The following is a 17,631-nucleotide window of genomic DNA, read 5'->3' on the forward strand; positions in this document are numbered from 1 at the left end:
TACCACTGGCACTTTTTTGGAAGCAAGTCTAGAGCAAGCCTAAGGTGTAAAGTTCTTTACGTGCATTGGTAATCGACTTAGAGGTTTTTTTTTTTTTTCCTTGGCACATATCTTAGCAGTTCTTTCCTCATTCTAAGTGCAAGAATTTCTTGACAAAGTGTGCTAGAATGTGGAGTTATCTTGAATCTGTTTCACTCCATGCACTCAAGGCTTGCAGTCCTAGATCCTATCTCTGTCTAAAAGCTAGAGAAACAGAAGGACAAAGCACAGATCAAGAGTCAGATAAAACAAAGAATACTTAAGTGCTTTAATAACTTTTAGATAAGCAGAAAATACAGCTTCTAGAATTAGATCCTTTGGTTGTTTTCCATTCGGGATAATTTGTTTATCTTGGTTTTGGTGCCATGTATCCAGATGTGACTAAACTGTCTCCAGGCAGAGTTCACCACAACATTCCTCTATTGCTCTAGCTCCAAAGATATTACTGTCATCTTGGAAATATTAAGTTCTGTATTAGCTACAATTTACCATGACATAGCAGAGAAGTTACTGATGTCAGAATTGGCAGAAGTTAGTTTAATCCTCTTGGAGAAAGTAAGTTACTGCTTCCATGGAGTAAAATAACATGGAGATGGCTGCTAATTCACTGTTTAGCTAGCATTTGTCTGAAAGATTTCAGTGTCATATCATATGCATATGAAAGTACCATGGTCTCTGCTACTGCTAACTCTGTCTCTTGGAAAAACAGGTAGTTCTTAATGCCCTAGACTTCTTGAAAGAGTTCTGGCCTCCAAACAAGGTTATCTGTCATGTGACACAGGTGCTCACACATACAGGAGCGCTCAAAACCAGTTTGTTATCTCTTAAAGAGAAGCAGATGGTCATGCCTCTTCCCTCTTTGTTAGCATCCTTGAAATGCAGAAGTCTTGGGCTTGTTTTCAAAGGCATTGTCTTTCAGTTCACTATTATGTAAACTCTCAGCTTTTTCCCAGTAAGTCAGTCAGGAGATTCAGGTTTGATTTGGTCTTGTGAAATGCTTTCAAAAGTATCTTCAGCAGGTCTTACAGCAGTGTTCTGAATTTCACTATTTAAAGGGTAGGTTAAGGAATTCTTCCATTAGTGTCAAACTATATGGATGTGAAGACTACTCTAGTGTGTGAATTGGAGCAAAATGGGTTCCAGAACTTGTTTGGTTTGCTGTGTGGGGTTTTGGGGTGCTTTTTCTTGTGTGTGTTTGGTTTTGTGGATTTGGTTTTTTGGGTTTATTTTTTTTTGGTGTGCTTTTTGCTTTTTAATTTTGGAATTAAACATATGAAGCACACATTTATCATAAAATAAAAATAACAAGCATCAATTGCTACATTCTATTTGTAAGCCTTGATTTGGCATATTCTGACAATGGAGGATTATATTAGGTGTCCAGGCCTAAGTAACTGTTTGTTGTGCTAAAATTTATATTTAAAAACATAAATTTCTACATCTAACTTCCTAGCTGCTCCAATCGTTTCTCCAATATTAAGTTACTGCTAATGAGAAGGGACTTGACTAAAGTTAAAAATAGAGTACATTGAACTTAACATGAACCTTAATATCTTTTCCAGCTTTTACAAAGATTGTATTGTGAATTGTGTATTGTTCACTTAGTTTCTCACTGATTAAAAGTATTGAAATAAACTGTGTATTGTGAAATCAGGTTGCTGTCCTTGCTTTGTTTACATTGTGCATATCTTATCTAAATGTCTTTTTACAAATTTGATGCAAAGTTCAAGATTGGAAATGGGATTTGTAAGTCTTAATAGGACTGTTTTTCTAAAGGCAAAATATATTGCTGAAGACATAAGACGACTGAAATGCGTTTATTGTCAGAGCATAAAACAAACTCATTTCATTTACTTGGGATTTGGATGCAGCCAATGTGGCAGATCAGATATTTTTCTATATGCAGTTTGTTATTAGAGCCTCACAGAAGTTTCCAGTGCTCTTTGAGCCTGGTTTTACATAGGTCTTTGTTTTTTTTCTGCTTACTGTAAATTAATTTTTTTACTTAACTGATAAGTTTGTTACTTAATTTGTAGACATAAAACTGATCTTGACTAAAATAATTCTGTAAAGCTTCTTGCCTGAAGATTTGGTAAACTCTAGAAGAAAACCTCTCTGATTTTTCCTGTTCTGGGAGGAGGTCCTAATAGTGGCTAGCTTACCTCTGCTCTTTTATTCTTGTCCTCTTAGAATGCAGATTTGGTAAGTACAGGTAATAATTACAGTCACTGAGTGGTCACTGAAGAAGAAACAATGGTGATTTAAGGGAGCTTTCTCTTCTGGGTGAGTGACTGTGTATCCCATCGCTTGGTTCAGGAGATTTCTTATTAGAGAGATGCTCGTGTCTTTATGCCTGCTGATGTAATGAAGGGAAAAGCAGGCTTGCTACAACATATAGTTTTGGGGTTTTTTTCCTAATTTTCTTCCACTCAAAAAAAAGAAAGTAAGCAATAAACCCTTCTGAACTAATTGTTCTGTTAAAATGACAAACCAGTGCAAGGTAGTATTGAAGAAGTGTGGTATGAGTTATCAGTAAAGAATAGAGAATTCTGTGGCATTATACAGTTATGCCTTCCTCTTGAATGTAAGTACTTGTGGTTTATGCAGTATCAAAAAAGTACAGTGGACTTTATCTTTCTCTGTATTGTTTTTTAAGATCAAAGCCAGCACTTATCTGCCTTTTTTTTTTTTTTTAAATTTGGCTTGAGAGAGCAAGGCGGATCTATACAAAATAACCACAAGTGTCATGGAAAATCAACAGGAAGAAAGTGTTTTCCTCTTCAGTTATTTCATTTATTCTCTTCCTCCTCCTTATTATCAGATGGCAGTTAAAAATAAAAACCTGATACTTTTGCATAGTGTAGAGCTGAACCACAGAACTGACTGGCACAGAATATTTTAGCTGTATGAATTTTCAGGGGTTCAAAAAGAAATGTATATTGCAGAGAAATCTAGCTGCTTGGAAACTCAGTCCTTTTGAACCAGGAATGTGAAGTTTGAGACTATGGTGAAACACACTCATCCTTACCTTTTTTTTTTCTAGGGATTCCTACTGGCTTCTGTTGGAGAGAACACTGTACTAGGTAAGTCTGCTGTTAGACTGAAATGTCCAGGACTGCTTTGATTTATAAGAATTGATCCAGAGAAAAAATTGATATTTAAAGGGTTAGGAAAAGGGAGAAAATTTCAGTCTCCTTAGAAATATAGAGGTATTTTATGTTCTGTATTAATATTGTATATAGTTTGCTCTCCTCCACCTCCCTTAAACTTGAGGAAATGCATGGTATGACCTGGCCCTCAGTACATATGACTGGATATAGTGCAAATAAGCTTTTGGGGGATTCTTGTGCCAGTAAAGGATGTTGCTCTTAAAAGTTGTGGGATGCAGTGGTAGCATCCTTGTGCGTGTACATCTGCCTTTAGTTTTTAATTCTCTGTATCACTGATACTATGGATTTCTTCTTTCTGAGGTAACTGGTGATATGGATCCTTTGCTCAGAACAGTTCTTTTGAAACAATGGTGATGAAATGGGATTTCTTAACAAAAACTGATTTGGGCCCAGAGTGGATATGATGCTATTCACTGGCGTTTGTTAGGTTGTTTTTTTTTTTTTTTGTCATACCTTCTGGGGTGACTATTTAGCCTTCAATACCCAAACAAATTAGTGTATCAATCTCCATACTTCTTGCTGGAGAGTAGTGAAACTGGTGACTTGTCTGGATGTTCTGTTCAGTGGAATTTTGATCTCAAAAAAGGAAGCAGCTCTTTCAGAATAATCTCTTGTGACAAGATCAACCTCTTTTATTATAAGGTCAGGCTAAAGCAAAATGAAGAAAATGAGACAGTGGAAGAAAAACCTTTGGAGAATGATCTCTTCAAAGCCCAGAAAAGAATCTGTTTGTCTCAGATAGCTGTGCTCATTAAAATGTTAAGAGTTCCTAAGCAATGGTCTGCAGATGAGACACAGAAGTAAATAATAGGTGGTGGAAAGAAGGGATAAATGACTTTTGCTCATGACTGGATGGAGACACTAAGTATATTGTCTGTCATAAATCTACTTGCAATGGAAGAAACCTAGATGACAGTATTTTTATTCTATAAGACAGAATTAATGACATCAGACTTAAGTGTTGTATGCTCTTGTGTTCCCTCCATGGTATGTTGTGTTTATCCTGTTATTGTATGTACACTGTTATTTATAGGCTTCATCTATATGGGAATATAACCAAGTAAGCTTCCTACTGCTGAAAGCTCAAGTGTATGTAAGGTTTTGTAGCTTTCTGAACTTTTATTGAACTGCTAGATACGCTAACAATGCTTATTGGGCTTTGAAAACAAAACATAAAAGCTATGCCATGCCTGGAGACAATATTTGTAACTTTTCTAGTAATTTTATCATGGCCCAAGAATATAAGATTCTGACTGTGGTGTACCTGAACATGACTTTCCTTCCTTTTAAGTGTTCTCTGTAAGTGTGAAGTACTGTAATAAAAGGTCACTTAACTGGACAAATACATTGTGGCATTTACTGACAAGAAAACACATTGAATTGACCATGCTGTATAGCTGATATATTCCAGTTGTATGACATAAGTGCATGACTGGTGCTAATCAGTTGCCATGTTTGATATGCTTATGAGATGCTAACATAAAAACCTCCCAATGCAGTGGTGTGGCTGATGACTAACTTTAAAGTATAGCATCAAGTTGAACCTTGAATTAAACTGCTGGATGACATGGAAGTGTGGTAGGAGAGAAGAGGAGTATTTTTAAATTGTGGGGGATGCATCCTTAATGTCTCATTGGCAAACAAATGCTCAAACAGTAGTTCCCCAGCTTAGGGTTTTATTGAATGTAGAATAGAATTCAGACTGTCTGCTTGTATAGGAACTGAAGATCCAGTGCATGTAAGAAAAAATAATAATAATAAAAATGAACAGCTCTATCCTGGTGTTTCCTCCAGTGCACTATATAAAAATACATGAAACTGCTTCCTAATGTTGTGAAACCACACAACTACTTAGCCATTTATCTACAAACAAGGAAGCAACTGGATCTGAAACAAACAATCACAAATTTTTTTTGGCACTTGAAGGAGAAGGATGTGATCCCTTCTTCTGGTTTTGGCAGTCACTGACCTCTTGTACTAACTTCCAGAATGGCTGCAAATCTGCCTAAAATTACTTGGCTTTTCTGTGTTAATGATGGTGGTGTCATTTTGGAGAGTTCTGCAGATAAACATTAGTGTTTGAGAAGTGCCAGTTGTATTTGTTTTCATGAGCAAAACTGATTTTTTGCCTGATGCAGGAACATTGGGGAGCTTGGTGTGAGATCAGTTGCAAAATGTCTTTTTAATAAAAGTGAAGGTATTGCTGCTTTAACAGAACATTAGAAAAATGAGAAGCTTAAGATTTTTATGCAATCAAAATTCTTTGTAAAGAACAGAAAAGTTTGGACAAAAAAAACCCCTCCAAACAACAAGAGGGCATTGAGAGTCTTATTCAAAAGCATGCTGCTTTTTCTCATAAATGGAGAAAAAAAAAACCTTGATAATAGGAATTAATGTTGTGGTCAGAGAAGATGGGAGTTTTAATGGATATATGCAAAATGTAAAGAGTACCTGAGATTAATAAAACATACCTGCTTAGATCAGTACTAAAGAGAATGTGGTAATACACCTTAAATTAAGACAAAGTAGGATCAATTGTAAAGTACTCTCTTGCCTGACTAGCCCTTTGTTACAGTGGTACCAGGTTATCACTGGGCTGCAGTACGTAATTCTCTGACTGGGTTTTAGTGACAATCGTACAACAGTGGTGCTAGCGTCAATCTAAACACTGCAAACAGAGTTAGAGCTGGTTGGTCTGGGGTTTGTTTGGTCAAATTTTGAAGGTCTCTTAGGGTAGAGGTTCCACTGGCTGGCTGGAACTGGTTCCTGTGTTCAACCAATATATGAAAAATAGAATTTCACTTGTTGCAGGCAGTAAAGCTTGCCTCTTGCCCTTTTGTTTTAGGCCTTGGAGGAGGCTCTGTGACTTTCCAGTCTATAGTATTTCTCCAAGAGCTGTTTTTCTCTTTTGCATAGCATTGAATAAAGGCACCAACCTTCAGGGTTTTTCCTCATCTGTTTTAGCTTAATTTTACAATAAGTGATCCCTGAAATCTAAGATATAAATCTGCCAGTGATGTGCAAAGTAACATTGCAGCTTTGTTTTGTGCAGTAAATTTTAGCAGGTGCTCCATGTTGTAACCATTGGTACACCATGAATGGCAGCATCTGAAATACCATGAGATAACTGTACTGTGGAGAGACAAATGAACCTGATCATTTTCTACCTTCAGTTTGCAGTTGGGCTGAAGGTACTCTGCTAAGCTCTGGTCATTATGAATATGAAATATAGTCATGTATATGAGGGAAAAAAAGAGAAAAGGATATTTTTAACTAATGAAATGCTTACCTTTATTGGTATGCTATAGATAGACAACTGTCACTTTGAATTTGGAATGGTAGTGCTTGTGTTGAACTAAATCAACACCACTTGCAGCCATCCGAAAGTGTACCTGCGTACACTTAAACTTAATCAGATTTTAATTACAGCACTGAGCTAGGAACATTTCCATATTTCAAGGTCAAACTGTGTTTTAGAAGTGTCTTTGTATTAAGTAGCTGTACTTGCTCCTTACAATGCAATAAATTATGTATAAGTACCGATACTATGCATGGAAAACTTTAAAATATTTTGATTTCCCTTCTTCAGTAACTTTCTTTGTTTTCCATCTATGATCTTGTAGTCTCAAATTTGAGAATCTAGTTTTGCCAAAAACTCAGGAAACTTCATTAACAGGCCTTTTATAATTAGATCAGTGAATAACAAGGTCTAGTTTTAAAAGCAATGGGGATGTGTAGCTTTCAATAAACTTTTTTTAAAAGCTATTTTAGTAGCTGAAGCAAAGAGACACCAAGTAGAATTCTCAAAGATGCTTTTAACACACCAGGCGTTTGAGTCCCATTGAAGCTGGTTGTTGTGAGTCTCTGTGTGTGTAATATGGAAACTGCTGGCAGATAGTTGCCTTCCACAGCACTTGGGCACTTTTTCAGAAAATTAATTTACATTTAAAAATGGTAATGTATCCATAGCTTTGATTAAAATTAGTTGGTTTACAGTGTAAAATAATATATTTATTGGCATTAATTCTGTAGCTTAGGTCTTGTGCAAACACATGACTAGATGTCTTCAAGTACTGCCTCTGCTGACTAGCAAACTGTCTGAGACAAGTGAGCAGCGTGATTTACAGACTTTCCCTCTACTGTGATCCTGCTTGTGATGGGTGTATTTCTAACAGTTAGGTCAGTGATTGAAATGTCAGTTTAGAGTCTGCTCTAAATGAATGTTCTTAATCGGAGAGATTACGATCTGTTGTAATCAAGACAAGCCTGTATCAGTGTTTACTTGTCACGGGAGAAACCCCCTGTGTTCTAATGTGAATGTCACTGAAACTCCCTAAGTACCCACACTGGGCAAAGGCCATGTTAGTATACAGATCCTTGACAGGCTTCAGTTCTCTGAGACCATTACCTATCACTATAGTAAAATGAGCAGGGTTGTTGAAATAGTAATGCATTTTGGAGATGATACAGTAGACACAAGTCTGGAATAGTCTTCACTGTGAGCTTATGGTGCCTGTCCCACACGGCAGAGTGCTTAATTTCATATCTGTGGTGAGGGTTAAAGGGAGAAGGTGTTGAGAGTTGAAGTCGACGATACTATTTTACATTTTTTGAATGATCTCACAACCTTAGTATTTTCAGCATAACTTTTTTTATGCCTTTAAAGCATATGGAAAAAGTAGTATAATTTGCAATGAGGAAATTTCTGACCTTTGCCAGCAAGGTTGTCATCTGGAATCCCACCGAGCTGGTTGACACTGCTTTGGTTGCCAGAGTGAGCATGCGTGCTGCAGGGGCTGGCTACTAGAGGGGCAGGAGTCTTTCAGCACTACGGGCTGGGACCTCCAGTTACAGTTTCAACTGGGTTCTTGAACTGGAAGGGAGGGGTGGCCTTTCCCTTGATCTCGCTGCTGCCTCCTGTTTTGTGGATGCTGTGCATGGGTGGGGCAGCACAACCTAGCAAAGGTCTCTGCACACTACCTCCTGTGCTGCCAGGCACTTGGACTGCTTCATAGCTGGCAGGTTTCTAGAAAAGCTGCTCTTGGTCTTCGTAATATGGTGATAAAGCATGTTCTGTCCTGTCAGCATGGAGGAGCTGTGCAGCAGCAAAGCCAGCTTGGTTAGATAAAATACTTGAGGGTCTTGGCAAGTGGTTTAAAACAAAACTGAGCATGTTCAAAGGCTTTAAAAGCACTTACTGTCTGCATAGGTACCTTCATTGGAGCAGCAAGATGAAGTTTAGCTTGTTCAGATATTTGATCAGGTTCCCTTCAAGCTTCAACTTGGACTGCATAAAAGGTTATATTTTGTTCAGTGGAATTCTCCACTGTTTTAAAATGCCTCAACCAATTTTATGCAAGTCTTCCACAAAAAAGTAATTCTGAGGGGTGTGAGACAGTCACTAAAGAATCGGAACAGGCGTCTGTGATGGAAAATGTGAGGCATCCTTAACCACAGCTCTAGCTGTGCCTGCATAGGTAATGATATGCTTTAGTGTATTTGCCTATTTCAGGCAAAGATGCCCACCCGAAACCAGCAATGTTCTTTCCTTTTAGTGACGAGTTTGTCAAAATTATCTTTCAGGAGATCCTCTTAACTTTAGCCTATTCTGAAACTTTAGTTGCAATGTTGGGTGCATAATGGCTGTTTTAAAGATGAAGTATATTAAATTGAGTGTATGTGTGTGTGTTCATAAATAATGTCACTTGGGCCCCCTTCCTAGACTAACAGATGCCCTGCTGGATATGTGTGTTGGTGTGTGGTTTTTCAGCAGTGTGCTCCACACCCCCCGTTTGGTACTCCAAATTGTAGAATCTTTATTTGTACACAGAAACAGCAAGAAATAGTCTATTTTGTTTGGTGTGGGTCTTATTCTCCTGACATGTAAGCTTTAACTGTGTTTGGGAAAGGAAAAAACTAACTCTGGCTGCATGCAAAATGCAAAGGTGGTGTGCTTTTACAATAACTGTTAAAATAGCCCTAGAATTTCAGGTGAACGTAATTTTGAATTGGTTTTGTAAACTATAGGAGTAGTCTTCAGAAACTGGGAAAATGCGGGCTGTGGACTTTGGGAAGGAGCTTGCGTGCTTGCCTGAAACGTGTTTTTCCTAAATGGCTTTGGAATAGGACACAGTGTAGATTGGGTGGAGCCTCTCAGTCTCCATAGGACTGAGACATGCCCCATTCAAGGGCAGACTCTTACTAGCTTCATGAGCTGCATAGTAAAGTGTACACAGTAAAAAAAAAAACAAACACCCCATTTTCAAGGGAATTGCATGAAGTTTAGTAAAGGGTCGTCAGAATTATTCATTTTTTTGCAGACATACGGGTGCATCATTGTGAATCTCTTTTTTGCTTGAGAGTGATTTTACAGACTCGAGCTTTACTGGATCACCACATAAGTAACTTATTAACTAAACACTTCTAAATATTACCCAGGTTTTGTAATTAGTGTATTTTTGGAGGCAGTGTTAGAAATTTCTGGTGTCTTCTTCCCATCCCCCAGCTCTTGAGCTCAGAGTAGTCTCGTTTGCTTGCAGCTGCAGTGGTAGGCATCTTTCAGGAAGTGACCTTGGCTTGTATTAATCAAATTCAGAACACACAGAAAAGCTTCTTGGTAACATGCTGACTTGATGTAAAATTTTATAGCATCCATTTTCTTTTAAAATGAGGCCATCTTATAAACCGGGAGTTTATTTATGATATCTCAATTTAAAAGAATTTGTGTAACATGGGGTGGTATTTAGGGAAGGTAAAACAACAGAGCCAAACTGTTCTTTTTAATGAGAGGAAAATAGCTTTATGTAATTGTAATTAAATCTTAAATTACTATTGGCAAAACTGTATTTTAGCCTGGCTGAACCATGAAAATACAGCGTTATTTGACGTTTTCCTTGGTGCCTTACCATTTTTGAACCAGAGTAGAAAAAGCTTGCTAGTGGAGCATGATCTCAATCAACAAAGACTCTCATGATGTCTTTAGCTTTCTGACTTGATGATTGTTTTAATCGCTTACTGCATCTTTTGTTAGCAGCTCTCAACTCATTAAGCTTAACCTCATAATAGCTGTATTGAGCTGCTATGCCTATCTGTGCATACATTGAGAAAGGAATCTCTACCTGTGCCTCCTCTAGAAACCACTGTTTGACCATGCTGGAAGTTGGTTTTCATTGGCTGCTCTTAAATCGAATGGTTTACTAGTCCTGAAGCAGGTTTTAAAGAATTTTGCATAATTATCTTCATGTCTAAAACTGTTCTGTGAATTGAGTATAAAAAGAGGACTTTTGGCAGTATTTAAAGGAGGCATAGCTGTTCATAAGAATGTTATCCTTTCTTGGGACCTATGTGGAGGGCTGAGCCCAGAATATCTTTCAATGTTACAAAATGCTGTGAAAACCTTTAAGGTTCTGTGATAAGATAATTTACCAGTTTTCGAACTACCTTTTTCTGGAGAATTAGTAATAGCTGCCACCTGACTGTTTTTTTTCCCCTTAGGTTGTCATGTGCATTCTCTTGAAAATCTGCCATCTGGTTGGTTTCAGGGTTTGGAAAACTCCGAAACTGGCATCTTCAGCATAAAACTCTTGTTTGACTGTGTGTGTCAATGGCATATATACTAGGTTTACCTCTTCATAATTATATTCAGATTCTTGTCATTCTTTCTGCAGCGTGTTGGAGGTCTGAATTATGGTAGCATACATGTTCGCAAGTGTTTCCTGCCTTGACTGCTGCCTGTTTTGGAATGGATAATTCCATGCTGCTTACCCTGCAGATGTATGCAATGACTTGCCATTCTACTTGGTATCACGTCACAGTTCTAATCATTCACTTCAAGATCTCTGTGTAACCCTACTCCTGTGCTGAACATACTCAGATTACTTTGCCACTGAATTTGTCTTAACTACATGCTTTATGTAGTCTCTTGATGCTGCTTCATATTGTCTGGTTTTTGCACCAAACTGAGAACTTCACATCTTCACGTAAGAGTACTTTAACCCTCTTGCCTTGTAGTTGGCAAGGCCAAAGAAGGGGTGATAAATCTGTTGCTCTCCGTGCTTAAGTGTATTTGACATTGCCTTTCCAAGAGCAAGTAGATGCCAAAACACAGTCATAGGATGTGTCATTCCATATTTGTGGTTGTCAGCGTTTTCATCAATCTCCCACAGAATAAAGCTGATCCCAACCTAGATTTTGGGATACCCCACCACAGACTGATTCGCTGAGTCAGTAGTCCCCAAGTCCCCCAGTCCACAACACTGCTTGTGATGATATTTTGGCTCAGGAAAGCTTGTGTCATAATTCTGTGTTAAAATTTTAAACCAGAAGTACTGATTAGGAGATGATGGAGCCACCGATACAGAATGGAGGTGTACAGTGGAACAAGAAGCCTGTTCTGTGTTCTTCCTTGGGTTGTGTAATCTTAAAATACACGGTGACTAACATGCATTGTGTCTTTTTTCCATGCCAAAGCAAGACACTATTAGAAACATTTTGTGTCTAGACCATTTTATACCTCTGTGGCTAGATATTACTTGTTTTCCTGTGCAAGACTGAAGACCTGATAATTTTTGTACTCGACAGCCACAAACTCAACGACTGTCTTTGGAGTAGATGAGGGGACGACTTGTTTTGAAGTCAGCATCTTGAAGCAGAGTATTATTAGCAGCACGGTGGGGACTGGCTGGGGGGCAGCAGCCTTATGCCAGGGCAGAGACGAGTCCTCGTTTGACAAGAAGCAAAGTAAATCACTGCAGCTCTTGACTGCACACTCAGAATCCTTTCCGACAATTCTGTGCTGATGTTCTCTCTCCCTCCCTACCCTCTCACAAGGTCAGTCTTTCCTGTTTGCCAGTACAGTCTCGCTGCTGTCACAGCTCTATAGCTCAGTGCTGCTTTGATACTGACTCGTATGAGTCCTGCCCTTAGATTACTGACCTGGTGTTCAACTAAAATGGGGGTGAGGGGGACCCGCTTCTGCAGCTTTTAACTTGTGACTCGCTGGCGTGCTGCTGCTTGCTGCACAGCTCCCCTTCCCCTTCATTGCTATGCCAGAAGAAATGCTGAGCTCAGCGGACGCTGCCGGGCACTCCGTGTGCGGTACGGGCAGGGGAGGAGAGGAGAGGAGCGGAGCGGGCCCTTCCCTCATGTGCCGGCGCCCCGGGGCCGGTGCCGCTCCCCGGGCCGGGCGGGCAGGAGTTAAGGGCCGCGCCGCCGCCCGCGGCCCGTTTGAGCCGCCGCGCTGCCATTGGCTGCGGAAAGGTGAAATTGAAACCACGGTAAACTTTTGACCCCGGAGCAGGCTTGTGGAACGCCTTCCCCTTGCCAAGAGCTGAGGGCTTTTTTCCCCCCTTTTCCTGTATTTATTCTCTGTGATCGTGCCGTGCCGCATGCGGCCTCTCCATGGGAGGGGGAGGACGAGCACAAGCGGGTAGTTTGCGTGTCCAGCTAGTGGAATACGTCTAAACTGCTAGTACCAGCTATCTCCTAAAACTGATCAGTAGACAAGGAGTCCAGTTTCTGTCAACCTCCAGCATGCTTTTTGTGTGGTGGAAAAACCCCAAACCAGCAGCAACAGAACAAGCCAGCCCTTACACCCCACCCTCACTCCCTCAGTACCAAACCAACCATACATACACAGATATTAAAGAATGGATGCTGCCTATCGGGGCTGATTAAGCTGAGGAGCAGGCGGGTGACTCCAGGCACACTGGCTGTTGGAGCTCTGCTGCTTAATAAGCCGCTTATGCATATATATTTTCTTTTTTAAAGGTTGAAGTGGTTTCTCCTTACTGAAATCCGAGGTAGAAGTGTCTCATTGTTACTGTTTAGTTCCTGAGTTGGTGTGTTAAAAACCTGTTTTCTGAACTGTAACTTTTTCTATTCTTTTGTATCTTCATTAAACAAAAGGATATGTTTGTTCAGTCCAGGGACAAGTAGCGCCAGCTCAACATCGTTGCCAGCTTACAAAGTGTCAGAAGCCCAGTGGTAGCCATTGTTACAAATTTATATTCAGGTAGGGCGACTCTAACAAATTCTGGACCTAAGCAGAGCTGTGTCACTTCCATACTATGCAGAGTTTGTTACAGAAAAATCGTAAATGTCTGTGGCCGAGGAAATTCACCTTCCCTCTGTAGCGTTGCCAAACCAGACAAATTAAAGCAGCATTACGTTTTCAATGAAGTATGAATATGAGATTTAGTTAATCCACCTTTCTTTCTCCTTAAACATGTCTGTCGTTTCACTGACAAAAGAATAGCTGACTTGGTTACTTTGTGCATCAGCTGCCGTTTCCTCCCACCCTGGTCCGGGCGCAGGTACTGGCCTGCCGGTCTGGCAGGAACGTTCAGCTTACTGAATGGTAAGTGCCACTTCGTCAAGGAGTCACTCAGCACCTTACTTAGAGATAACATTCAGAACTCTTCCCCAGCAAAGCAACTCGATTCCAGGCTATTTCAGGGTGATGTTTTCACCTCTCTACTGGCTTGTTCTTGCAAATAGTTTCATCGGATTTATGCAGTGTGTTCATTTTCCCAATGAGGATTAGGGTGGGGAGGAGCCCTCAGCTATTGTGATAGGGTTTTTTAAAATTGAGGGCAAGAAGTAGTTCAGTGTTACAGCACAGGAGGTTGTGGGGGTTCCGTGTGGGCTGTTGGCCGAGTGCTGCCGTTCTCGCTGCAGTTTGATCTGGGAATTGCGGGAGTCTCCTGAAGCACTGCCAGCAGCATCAAGGGAACAATGAATATAATATGATTAATAGCAGATCCCCTGCCCCCTCTTGTGTGCAATTCTCCTTGCAACTGCAAAAGAAACATGCGCTTGTAATGATAGTTGGTGGCCTCCCTGTTTGTTCCAGTTAATGTTCCCAAGCAGCAGACATTATATAGTTTATTTTTCCCTACTCCTTGTGATTCTTTGTTCTTCCCTCCCAGCGTCTGTGTGCGTCCTGTCTGCTTCGCATCGTCCATCCGTGGTGGTTTGCCTGCCTGCAAAGGGGAGCAGCCGTGAAGCTGCTCACTGCCTATCACAGTGAAATGGAATAAATGCTCTTTGAAAGGAAGGAAGAGTGAGTAACAACTGCTAGGAAATAAGGATCACTTGTGAACTCTATTTCTGAAGCATCATTTAAATGTCTGTGCCTGAAAGACTTCTGTTGAGCAGTTGTGTGATCGCATTGTGGTACCATTGGGTGCACGTGCCTTTTGGTGTTAGACATACATGATCTCTAAAGCTGTTAGTGCATGAAAGCAGTAGGGTGGGAAACTGGCAAAAAATGAACACGGACTCAGAGGATAAAGAAACACAAACCAGATTTGTAAATCCTACTTCTTCAAAGTAAACTACTTGGGGAGGGGGAGTGTTACTCTGAAGCGTGGTAACAAGAGCTAACTGCTGATCATGAGAAAATCACTAGTGTAACTTGTACTTCTAACAAAAATGGCCAGAACGGGGTATCAGGGATACTGTCAATTCATTTTATAACCAGAAAGCATTAGATGAGTAGTCACAAGCTGAAAATGAGCTATGGAGTTCTCTGCTGATTGATTCTGTATGCTTATTCAGAATAGATTTTTAAGTTGGCTCTATCTCCCTAGTTCCCTCGGGGGAAATTGCCAGCTGCTTGGGAGCTGCCCTTTCACAGTATTCTCCCCTCAACAAGATATCTGAACTGTGAATGAGAAATTTAAAAAGAAGTTCACACCAAGGTGTTTTCATCTATTGTTTCTGTTATCTGAAGCAAGCAGTTCCTATTGTCATGTTTTACTGGAGGCTGGAAAGGTAATTTAGAGAAAACTCTAAAGCACAGCCTCTCAATTTGGAAAATTATTTTATATTTTGAAACTTATCAGTACTTCTATTGTATGCTTCAGATTTCTCCTGGCTTATTTCCCCTCAGTCTTCTGGCTTTGATAATGGAGTTGTACAGTGAGCTAGACTCTGGTATCCAGTATTAAAGCTTGCTGCTTCTCTCTAAATCAGCTCCTAACTTTCATGCTGGCACAAACAATGCTGAAAAAGAGGTGACCTGTAGCAGTGGGAATGTAGGTTTTTGTTTGTTTTGAAACCTTATATTTGTGCCTCTGTCTTCTCTGCTTTATTTCTATTTCAGTTGGTGATGAAACCTACTATCTGCAGTCTAAGTGTTTAGTCAGGGGATGCACTAAGTGGCTTTTCCCCTTCTTCCTCAGTAGGTTTGTCTCAAAGCTGTTTTGTCTGCATCATTTTTGCAGATCTCCAGCGATGAGTGAGCTCTTGGTCTTCTGCAGCAATAATGAGTTGGGTTTCTGGAATGTAAATCCCTCTTTGAAGAGTTGTGTTTGATAGGGAGACATACTTTTTCTAAGACATTAGTCAGATCTTGAGGTCCTCAAAGCACTTCCAGCCAACTTTCAAGTCCAGTTTTGCTCTAGCCTTGGAACTGGTTTATGGCAGCAACTTCTTAGAAGACAGTAAAATAACCAGAAGAGCCCCCTCCCCCTCATAAATATTAATCTTCTGACTCTCTCTGGTAGCATCATAAGTTTTGTGAGTTCTCCTGCATGCTATTGGGATGTAGCAAGATGAATAGATGCAAAAAATTTCACGCTACAGATATGTTGATTCCTTTAAGCATATGTGTATGTACACACAGTCTTGTTTCTCTGGCACTAGAGTTCAGGAATTGGTATCTAAGAAATAAGTTTTTTTTTTTCCTCTTTACTATACAAAACAATATGTGGAAAGCACAGTGTTTTTCAGCTAGAACAACGTGGTGTGATCTGGGTGAAGCACACCTGCTGTGAGTGGCATTTCGCCTCCTGCACTTGCTTGGAAGATGTGCTGAGTTCAGGGCTTGGCTGCTATAGCTGAAAGGACTTCATGCATTTATGATCTCTGTAGGTTGTGTTATCTATACAGTTGTCATTGGTAAATGCTTCTGGGCTGATGTGCCCCAATAGGAAGGTTTTTTCCAGCTTCTGCTGTGGGCTGAAGTCTTTTCAGGCCCCAGGGACAGTAAATGGTAGCTTTCCTTACTAATTTCTACTGAAGCAGCAGACCAGGATATTTACTCTGCAGTTTTTGAAAAGGAGTTTGCTTTATTTCCAGCACACTTTAAAGCTAGTTTTAGGTTGTTTGTTTGGATGGAGGTCTTGGGGATGGGGGTAGGACAGGGTTGGTCAATAAAATTCCACATGCTAATGTAGAAAAACCTTCTCATTCATAATCAGCTTTGTGTATGTGTTCTGGAAAGCTCTGTCATTAGCTCTGATTTCTCTAAATCTTCCTTTGATGTTTATTGTGCATACAGTGGTTATCTTTTAGGATACTAGTCAGTATAACCTGCTATTTCTCAAAGAGTACGTGAATTTAAAATAGTAGAGAGACCACATCTCTGAACAGATGGAGGAAAGTAGAGAGACCACATCTCTGAACAGATGGAGGAAAGAAAACAGAAGATTGGCCAAAGTGCTCAATAACTGTTGCATTCACCCATTTGTGATATGTAGTTGTCCTTGCAATAGTCTGCTGAAGTCTAGATCTGGAAGGCTAAGACAACAGAAGGGATCAACTTTACAATTCGTGGCATCAAAAATTCTTGATGTATCACTGCACCATGCCCATTGTTCACTCTCTAATCAAATGGCAGTTTGAAATGCAGTGTTTTCTTCAAGATAAGTAAATTAAAAGCACAACACAATAATTTTTATGGTAATAAGAATACAGTAATCCTTACAGTGACAGTTTTAGTTCTCAAGGTACAAGTAGGAAATGTCCTGATAAATCAAGGGTCTGACAAATATGAATAGATTCAGAGCAAAAATGATGTGCCAGCAAAACTGGCATTTCTTTTGTGTTGCTAGCTCCACATGCTATTGTGATCTTTTGGTAATGATACTATGAAAATAGAAGATGAGTATTTTTAATTTTGGATGTTACTAAAACATATTCCCATTTCCAGCACTAGAACAGACAACTGTGAGCATTGTTTCATAATAAACCTCAGGGCTGTGATGTGATAGAGAATTAGAAAATCAGTGATACCTATCCAGATTTTTTTCTAGCGCTAAGATTTGCCTGACCTAGGGAGGAAAAAGAGCCACGGGTACTGAACATGGGCAATTACAAACAGTTTATTTTGTTTGAAGGAAGGAATTCTAATGCCTTACAAGGGGAGAAGTAATGTTGCTTTTTATTCAATGCCTATTTATTATGATTATAAATGGAGGGGGCGAAAGTGAATTATCCTGACTATGCAAATGGAGGAGGAAGGCGAATTGCAAGCTTTGTAATGGTCACAGTATCCTTTTGAATTGGTCTGTGAATGTTGTTAATAAGAAAATACCTGTGTAGATAGTGACATTTCCGATAATACTTATTCCAGGCATTTCTAATTAATACTTTAAAATTATGCATATTGAATATGATAACTTTATGCATCTTTTTT

The 17,631-nt window shown here is 39.7% G+C and overlaps 1 protein-coding gene across 1 annotated transcript in view; it reads left to right on the forward strand.

The window, feature by feature from the left end:
- Positions 1 to 17,631, forward strand: part of NCOA3 (nuclear receptor coactivator 3) — an 83,705-nt gene that overhangs the window by 14,607 nt on the left and 51,467 nt on the right. Inside the window, exon 2 of the mRNA XM_061441579.1 lies at positions 3,083 to 3,122. The gene's annotated coding sequence lies outside the window, so the exon portion shown is untranslated. The remainder of the gene's footprint in view (positions 1 to 3,082; positions 3,123 to 17,631) is intronic.

Source organism: Pezoporus flaviventris, unplaced genomic scaffold (assembly GCF_033815535.1).
Source record: "Pezoporus flaviventris isolate CSIRO_AGI_PZ_B2104156 unplaced genomic scaffold, CSIRO_AGI_Pfla_v1 ptg000213l, whole genome shotgun sequence".
In the NCBI taxonomy this organism is placed as follows: Eukaryota; Metazoa; Chordata; class Aves; order Psittaciformes; family Psittacidae; genus Pezoporus; species Pezoporus flaviventris.